General features: G+C 35.0%; 1 pseudogene; it reads right to left on the bottom strand.

The window, feature by feature from the left end:
- Positions 1-4,602: 4,602 nt before the first annotated feature.
- LOC110825789 (agamous-like MADS-box protein AGL80 pseudogene) lies at positions 4,603-5,441 on the bottom strand (annotated as a pseudogene).
- Between the last annotated feature and the right edge of the window lie 4,052 nt (positions 5,442-9,493).

Genomic DNA, 9,493 nt, shown 5'->3' with positions numbered 1-9,493 from the left:
TGGTCTTTTGTCATTTGGTTTGTGGCTTAGGAGAGGGAATGGGTATATATAGAATGAGACAAGGGTTGAAGAATATTAGTAAAGGATGGGGAGTAAAACATTGAATATACCAAGTGAGGTTAGATGTACTGTATTCTAAAACTTGAAGTGGAGTGTCGAAATCATATCCAAAATGCTATATCTTTAATAGGGAATATGGGAAAATATTTTGATTTAAGGAAATGTTTCACAAAATTTAATTACTAAGTTGTTGCAGGGCCGCACTTATACAAAATTCCTTTAATCATGACTATCCCTTTTAATTAAGAGCTAATGTTTCACTATAGTCCATCTTTATATCTACTCTCTCCTGCATTATTTCATTTGGTATGCAATATGTCAAATATGATTATTAGAGTGTATGTGTATTTGATTTTATCTTTATAGAAGAATATTTTAATTATAATTATTAAAGTCAAAATATGTCTCTATATCACAATCAATTATATACATTTAGTAGATAATTAGTTATTATATGTAATCAGGCTTCCATGTTTTGGATTCTTTATACTTTCCAAATTTATATTTTTTTCATAGAGTTGTAGTGAACAATCAGTAGTTATTTTGAAAAAGAAGATTTTTTTGAAAATTTTGTGTGCTGAAAAATATTTAAAATACATAATAAAGCATATGAAAGAAGAAAAAGAAGAAGACACTTATGTATCTTTGCTTTCAATCAAATACATGCAACTAATAAATCTACTACACTAATGATAAAATTATTTTCTTACTTTTCTGAAATAAAATAAATCCACTTGAACCAATTAATTAAATTCTACCCTACCCATCATGTTCTTTTAAAACATAAAATTCATATAAAATAAAGACATGAGATCACATATAACTATTTTCTCTATTTACGTTTGTGTATGTGAGTGCCTTTTTCCTATATACCTTCAAAGGGGAAAAGAATGAGGAATCCTATTATCGTTTTATATTGGAAAAGCATGTATAAATAGCAAAACTCATGTAAGGACATTTTTTTTGTTCTCAATCAGCATATATGTTTTATATGTTCAATATATATACATAAATGTTCTAATTTATTTCATTTTCGATATATATTGTGAGCAAGAAAATTTGATTGTAATCTTATTTGTTTGATCCACCTGGGGAACAGTGGAAATGTATTGTAATTGATAAATTTGATAAGAAATGCCTACTATTTTATAATTTAAACAAAATGAGTATGAGAAGTAGGATGGATATATATATACACATTCTATTTAATTAGTTAGATTAATGATAAGCCTTAATTAGAGCAATTATTTTTTAAATAAATTGATAAAAATGTATTACTTATTTTTCTTACATACTGTATTATTTTTTTAATATGGATGAAACTCCATATGTTATAGTACTGATATGTTATTAAGGTGAAAGTAGGAAAATTAGAAGATGGATAAAACTCCATATGTTGGAGAATCCTTGTTGATCTGAGTGGACATCTACCCGAAATCCTTAATCAGTCCATACGTGGCCCCACTAGGCTGGGGTGACTTTTTGAGTGTTTTCGTCCTTATTTGTATTTCCTTGAGGTATAGTTCGATGAGCCAAGCCAAATCATTCAAAATAATGAGGTTTAATTGGTGGAGGGGCTTCCCAATAAGGCTTTGGTACATAACCTGCATGATTTTGTTCTCCCTATTGTCCTCGCGGTGCTTCTTCAATTGGTCGGTTGCCTAGGTGATCCTCTGGTGCAAGAAACTCTCTTAATTCACCATTTTCTTGCTTTGTTCCTTCTCAGGCATCATTTTGAAGTCGGCCAATAGGTGTTGGGCTAGGAAAGGGGAAGATCAAACCTTTGGTTGCCAGTCTTAGGGGATGTAAATGATTTCACAGGCTTTGACTTTGCAGAGCATACTGAGTTCACTCACTTTCTTCATCAACTCTTCTTCCTTTTCTTGAAAGTAGCTTTTCTAGCAAAGTTGTTAGTGATATAGGAAAGTTTATCCTTCTTTTTAGTCATGGTGTTTGGTCATGTCTGGCCAAAGAGCGAGATGGTACATATATAGAATGCGACAAGGGTTGAAGATTTATTAGTAATGGATGTGAAGTGGAACATTAAATATACCATGTAAGGTTAGATTAAAACTGCAAATGGAGTGCCCAAATCATCTCTAGAAATGTTATATTTTTAATAGCACATATGGAAAGATCTTATGATTAAAGGTAGTGTAATTTACAAAATTTAATTAGTGAATTTTTGCAAGGTTGCGCTTTTAATAAACCATTCAAATACAACTATCTTTTTTAATTAAAAGTTAATGCTTCATTATAATGCATGTATATATCTACTCTCTCTTATATATGTAGGTGTGTTTAAAAAATGAATTGAACCAGAAGATTGCTAGAATACTTAATTAATTTTCCTTGTATATGGGGGGTTATTTAAAAAGAGAGAGAGAGAGAAAAAAAAAACTTGAAATTAGTTGTCTTAAGGGAGTAAAACATGGCAACGAAATAAAAGATTGATATTGCTTATAATTACACTGTTAGAATTGCATATAAATAGGTCACCCATCCTTTGTACTAAGCATCCCATTTTTATCATATAGAATATTGATATTGCTTTTCGCAAATTTCCAATATAGTCCTCCAATTAAGATAGTTTGCATTTCAATCGTAAAAGCCTTTGTTTTGGTCCCAACAATATTTGCACTTTTAGTTGCTTTTTTCTTTTTAGTGCACATATAGCCAAAAATATATATAGAAAATGTTGGGGCTTATAGACATGTAATCACAACAAAACACTCACTCTAATTCTCACAATCTATAAGTTGTTTATCATCACATTTACACGTGCAAGAAGTTGTTTTAGATGTGTAGTGTGGACTATTTTATGGTTGTTTATGCCACTTTTTATATGATGCTTTTGTTTTATACTCTAAGGTCTCATGTATTTTAGATGATGCTAGTGGTTGGTTTTGGTGTATAAGCATACCTTATGGCTGGTTTGTAAATCTGCATGTTATTGTTAAGACCTATATTACTTTTTTAAAAAAATATTAATTCTAAAAACTGAAAATAAAATTTAGAATTTAAATCTCTATAGTGATAATTCATACATTTCATTTATTAATTAGTACGATCTCCTAAAGATAATATATGAGAACGTACAATTTCAATTAAAAAACTTTATAAAGAGAGGAAATACTATACATATTATTAAGGAATGATTATTGTAATTTAATTTTACAATATAATAATAAAAGTAATATATATGATTACTTATGTATTGACTTATGTAGTAGCCAAAAAACTCCTAAAGAAATCAACGATATATTTCTTGCAAAGTTTATGCAGTGATAATATATAAGTGTTGTCTCCCTTTAGTAAAAAAAATGATACTAGTATGGTATTAAAATATGCGCCTTCTGAACCTCGACAATCCATATTTGCTTTTAAGATAATTAACTTTTTTTAAAAAAAATTGAAATAAAATTTATCAATAGTAATTAACCACTACAAATATAACAAGAAGTACCGTCAATAATACATCCGACAACTGCAATAGAGATTGAGAAAACAAGAAGAAGGCAAAGTCATGTTCAAAAAACAATTAGAAGGAAACAATCTGTCCTCCATTACTGATTCTAACCTTTAAGATAATTACGATATGCTAGAGATTGCATGCTGGTGTAATATAAATAACAAAAAATAGTTAAAGATTATATATATGTGTGTATACGTATGAAGCAATACTTATTCTACTTGTTATTTAGACAACATTGCTATTATATCACAATAATATGTCATATTTAGCAAATTAAACAAGATATTGTCCAAACTACTTAAATAAGCTAGTTGCAAGTGTACACATATACTTCCCATCAACACTCTGAATTAGTAATATATATGTTACTATAATTTTTTTATCTTTTAAAATATAGGGAACAAAGATAGATTAATCTATATATCTCTAAGTTAGTAGAACCCGAAATAAATCCAACAAAATAATTACACAAATTTATAATTTTAGCGTATTTTTCCAGATACATGCATAATATTCATATTAATAAAAATATTAATTATTTGAGATATTACGATTAGATCGAGATCTTCAGTGAGGAAAATATTATTCCTTAATGCCATTATCCTAAATTTTAATTTAAAGATTGGAAGAGCATATCCATATGTATTAAATTCTATACAAAAATCTCATTTGAAATCTAGATAAATTTGAGTAGCTAGCTAGCTTAATCTTCCTCCTAACTAGACTGAATTTCTACATATACTACATCAATAATTCTTATGTCATCACTCCATTATGTAAAACAAAACAGAAAGAAAAGAAGAGAAAAGTGCATTATAATTGCTTAAAATTACATTGAGCATGCAGGTATTTTAATAAATAATTGTAGCCATGTCAAGAAGGGGGAAGAGAAAAATTAAAGAATGAATAGTAGTACTAGTACAAGATATAAAATATTAAAGAGAAGATTAATTTGAAGAAAATCATAATTCAAAGTAATCCAAGTACATGTATGCATGCGACTCGACGACTACAACTATGATGGTGACAGCTACAACTATTATGATGACTACAACTATTAAGGCGACTACTACGATGAAACTGACAATATATCTTTGTGATGGAATGTAATTGGTTATTTAAAGTACATCTCCAACAACACTCCAAAAAATTTAAAATTAAATATCATAATACTCGATTCCTAAGGGCAGTTAAACCCACTAGACCATATCAGTCCATTATTTTGGTTGTTCTTATGGGTGAATGGCACCATCATCTCCGCTTATTCCCCGTCTGCTCCAGGTTGTTGGTGATGTGCTTGCGGGTTCATCCCATCAATGAACCACATCTGTAGCTGCTGCAACATCTGCACCGGATGATCCTCCGTGATCTTAGTGAATGTCTCCTTAGGACCCTTCATCACTCCTGCGTCTGTGGCCTCCTGAGGCTGAGGTGACTTCCAGAGTGTTCCAATACTCTTTTGGATTTCTTTGAAGTATTGTTCAATGAGCCAACCCAAATTGTTGAGATTAATAAGGTTGAGTTGGTGGAGGGGCTTCCCGATAAGACTTTGGAATATGATATACGTGATCTCTTTCTCGCGATTGTCCTTGCACTGTTTCTTCAGTTGATCAGTTGCCTTGGCGATCTTTTGGCACAAGAAGCTCTCTTGATTCACCATTTTCTTGCTTTGCTCCATCTCGGGCAACCTCTTAAAATCAGAAAGTACGCATTAAGCTCCAAAAGGGGAAGGCCAAACCTCTTGTTTTGAGTCATAGGGGCTGTAAATGATTGCACAGGCTTTGACATCGCAGAGAGTGCTGAGTTCACTCACTTTTTTCATCAATCCCTTCTTTCTTTTTTTGAACATGGCTTTTCTTGCAGAGTCATTAGTGATATAAGTTAGCTTAACGTTCTTTTTAGTCATGGTGTTTTGTCGTGTCTATCCAAGGAGCAAGAGAGTGTATATATAGAATGAGACAAACATTGAATAGTTATTAGTAAGGAATGGGGAGTGGAGCATTTTAATATAGTAGAATATACAATGTAAGGTAAGATGTGGTGCATTTTAAAATTGCAAGTGAAATGTTCAAATTATCTCCAAAAATGTTATGCCTTTAATAGGGGATATGGGAAAATCTTGTCATTTAAGGAGTGTAATTCACAAAATTTAATTAGTAAAATATTGAAAGGCTGCACTTATCTAAAATCATCCAATCCTCCCTTTTAATTACAAGTTATTGATTCATTGTAATGCACTTATATACCTACTCTCTCTTGCATTATCCTAGCATGCATTGACATTTGAAATTAATCATACATGGCAACCATACACACCTCCTTATCTTACACACACTCACAGATATTACTCTTAATCATCAACTAATGTGGCCACCTCCTCCCAAATCAAACTTAATTATGTGTCTTGATCTCCTACACCTTCCACCATTTTATTTTTTACTTTTTTAAAAAAGAAACAAAAACCATAGATATATTGTTTTTTATTTGCTTTTATGCATTAATGTCAATATTCATTTTTTTCTAATTCGCAAAATAAATTTTATTTATAAGAAAAATATGTGATCATCCTTAAAATCAATGCTGGTTTTCTTCATCTTTCAATTTCTTCTGCAAACTTTACACTCCAAACCTTTATTGTTACCAAAGAAAATTTAATTACACATGCACAAGATTTCATAATAATTATACATATAATGTAGGCACATGGTGATTTTTTCTGAACTCCATAATAATTAATTATTTCATTTGCTATGTAGTACATAGAATATGATTATTAGAGCAATTATATATTTGATTTTATCTTTATGGAATACTGTAACACCCAAATTTTATTATTTTTATTTTTTAATTTATTTTAATTTATATTAGAATTTTAGTTTAATTTTTCAATATTTAATTTATAAGGTTTTAATTTAATTTAATAAAAATAAAAATAATAATAATGATAAAATAGGGTAAAATTATTTTTGGGATTTAATTGAAATTGATTTTGGGAAAAATGGGTGAAAATTTAGATTCTGGAGGTGTTTTTGAAAAGAAAATCAGAAATTGGGGGTCAAAACGCAATTTAAAAAAGTTGTGCGACGTCAGCAGCCACGTCAGCAGCCCAGTCAGCAGTCTCGGCCAACCAGAACACGCCGCGTGGCAAGGAAGCTGACACGGGAGGCCATGCGGGACGGAGGCATGTGGGCGATCTGCGTGCACGCGATCGAACGGTCCAAATCTCACGCGTGCGGACGGCCCAGATCTCACGCGCACGGACGACCCAGATCTCACGTGTGCGGATGGCCCAGATTGAATCACGTACCAACGGCACAGATCGCATCGTGATGGACGGTCAAAATTTATTCCTATTTTAATCGCGATCGGACGGCCCAGATTAAATTGTGATGGACGGCTGAGATTAAAAGGGAAAGGTTATAAATAACCTCACCCACACCCGACCCCAAACCCTAGCCGCCAATACCCTCGCCGGAGAAGAAGAACCAGTCACCGGAGGAGCCGGCCGCCGCCACCTGCCGCCGCATCGGAGGGTTTTTCGACTGCTAAACGACGTAAAGTTTCTCCCCTTGGCTCATTTTTCGATGCTGAATCCGCCTATGGCAAAATTAGATCCAAACCACCGGCCAATCGGCCGGAAAATACCGCCGAAGTCCAGCGCCGCAGCCGCAGCTTCCCTCGGTTTTTGCCTCTGATGAGGCCTTTTCCGGTTCCTGTTCGATGCAATTTTTACTCCATTGTGATCACCGTCCTTTTCTCTACAGGTTGACCAGAGCAAAACATCAAATCTTGACTCGCGCCGGAGAAGCCGCCGCATCCGAGAGTCCCGCCGTTGGTAAGTCTCAGTTTTTCGTGATTTTTTTGCCCACCGAGGGCCTTAGGGTTCTTTTATCGTACGAACCAATGCAAGTTTGGCAAAATTCGACCAAAAACAACCGAAAATGGTCAACCCGAGGCGGATCGCCGCCGCGGGCGGTGGTGCCGTCGTCGGAGCTCGACAGAGCCGCCGTGCCGAAATTCTGATATTGGTGAAAAAGAGGCCCTGGGTATGATTTGGGGTTTTTTGGGACACGTGCAGGTACTGGTAGTGCGTTTCAGTTTCCCGGAGAAAATTCAGGGAATTTAGGGACAGCCCGTAGGCACATTGTAGAGCCGATTTCAGACCCCGAAACAAGTAAGAATTTCTCACCCTATTTTCTACCACGGTATTAAAGCTCAATAAATGATAAAACAGTATTTCATGAATTGTGTATAATTAATTAAGGTTGCTAATGGAGCCCGAATCTGATGTATTTTTCGGTCAGTTGTTGTTTGATCTATTTTATAGTTTTAAATGCAGTATGGTACCTAATGTGTTCATTTTATGGTTTCGTATGCATGAATCATGGTTTCTTTTATTATGGTTTGAATTATAGTGAACCTGATGTTGTGTTGTTTTGTTTGGTGTTCATTATTGGTTTACGTGTTTGTGTATGATTGAAAAATTGAGACCAAGGAAAATGGAAAAAAGGTTATGTGAATTGATAAATGGATAATATGGACAGTCTGACTAGATATCCTTGGAGATGGTGGACGGACTGGATCCGTAGGGAACCCTACCAGGAACGTGGTCTCTCATATCGGACGGGGTATGGAGACCTTATGTGTTTTGGCGCCCATCCTAGACGGGGTATGGGGACGGCCCGTTTAACCCTCATACCGGACGGGGTATTGAGGTTTATGGTTTTGGCTCCCATACCGGACGGGGTATGGGTACGGTGTGTTAAGGTTCATTGTTTTGGCACCCATACCGGACGGGGTATAGGGATAGCCCTAGAATCAGATTATTAATGTTGATGGTTCACGTGCAGCGGGGACCCCCTATGGATCCCCATGGATACTAGTAGGCTGGTAAAAGAGAAAATTTGTTGTCTGATTATTGAAGTACAAAAGTATAACATGTGTTATGTTATAAAGCGTATATGATTTTATGATGGTTATAATGTTATTGTTTCCATATATTATTTTTACGAATCTCACTGAGGTAAGTGGACAGTAAAGGTTTTTATCATTAATAAATGAGTTTGTTATAAATTATGTTCCATTGGACGTTTTTATTTTCTACCAACCTTTACTTCTGTGGTAGTGAGATAGTGTGATGTCTTTACTGGGCTAGTGTAGCTCATTCCTTTCTTAACTATTTCATATCAGGAAGATGTGGTTACCGAGCCCGTTCCGCAGGAAGACAGCGAGTTAGATACCTAAAGATTTTATAGTTCTATTTATAGTTTTTATTTCGAGTATTTCTTTTAATTAGCTTATTCTTTCATACGTTGAATACGTTTATGGTTATTGTGTAAGGGATGTTAATCAGAATTTTTATTTCGTTTCCGCATTTAAAATTTTTGATATATACATCTTCATTTAAAATTCCGGGGCCGTTACAGTTGGTATCAGAGCTGCGTTCCTCAGACTCATCCCTTACACAATAATGCTTAGAGAAATACCCACCGATAAATCGTTACTCAACTCTTCCGTGTGAAATGCAGGTGCAAAGAAATAAGGAGAGGAAGACCCCCACTAAACTGGGTAGCCCAAGATGATTCGCTTCGGGAAGATGTGGACAGAATATTTGAGATACTGGAAAGGATCATGGCTGCCCAACAAGGTTGAGAGGAGAGAAGGGAGTTACCCGAACCTCCCCCACTACCATGGGTTGAGCCACCGATACAGTAAGCGGATCCCGAGCCACCCTGGCATGAGCCTGCTCCACCACAGTACCACCCGGCACAACCGCCGTAGTATGAACCGGTGCCCCAGCAACCGTACTGTCTGGCACTGCCATAGTACAATCCGATGCCCCCACCATATCAGCAGGTGCCACCATAAGGCCCCCCAGTCTATCCCCAGCCGGGCCAAGTCCCTCTTCCACGGGACCCAGCTCCTTCCTTGATTGACCCATGCTACATAGAGAGGTAC

This window comes from Carica papaya, chromosome 2 (assembly GCF_054855325.1).
Source record: "Carica papaya isolate Zhongbai chromosome 2, ASM5485532v1, whole genome shotgun sequence".
Lineage (NCBI taxonomy): Eukaryota > Viridiplantae > Streptophyta > Magnoliopsida > Brassicales > Caricaceae > Carica > Carica papaya.
This window is presented reverse-complemented; position numbering and strand designations above follow the sequence as displayed.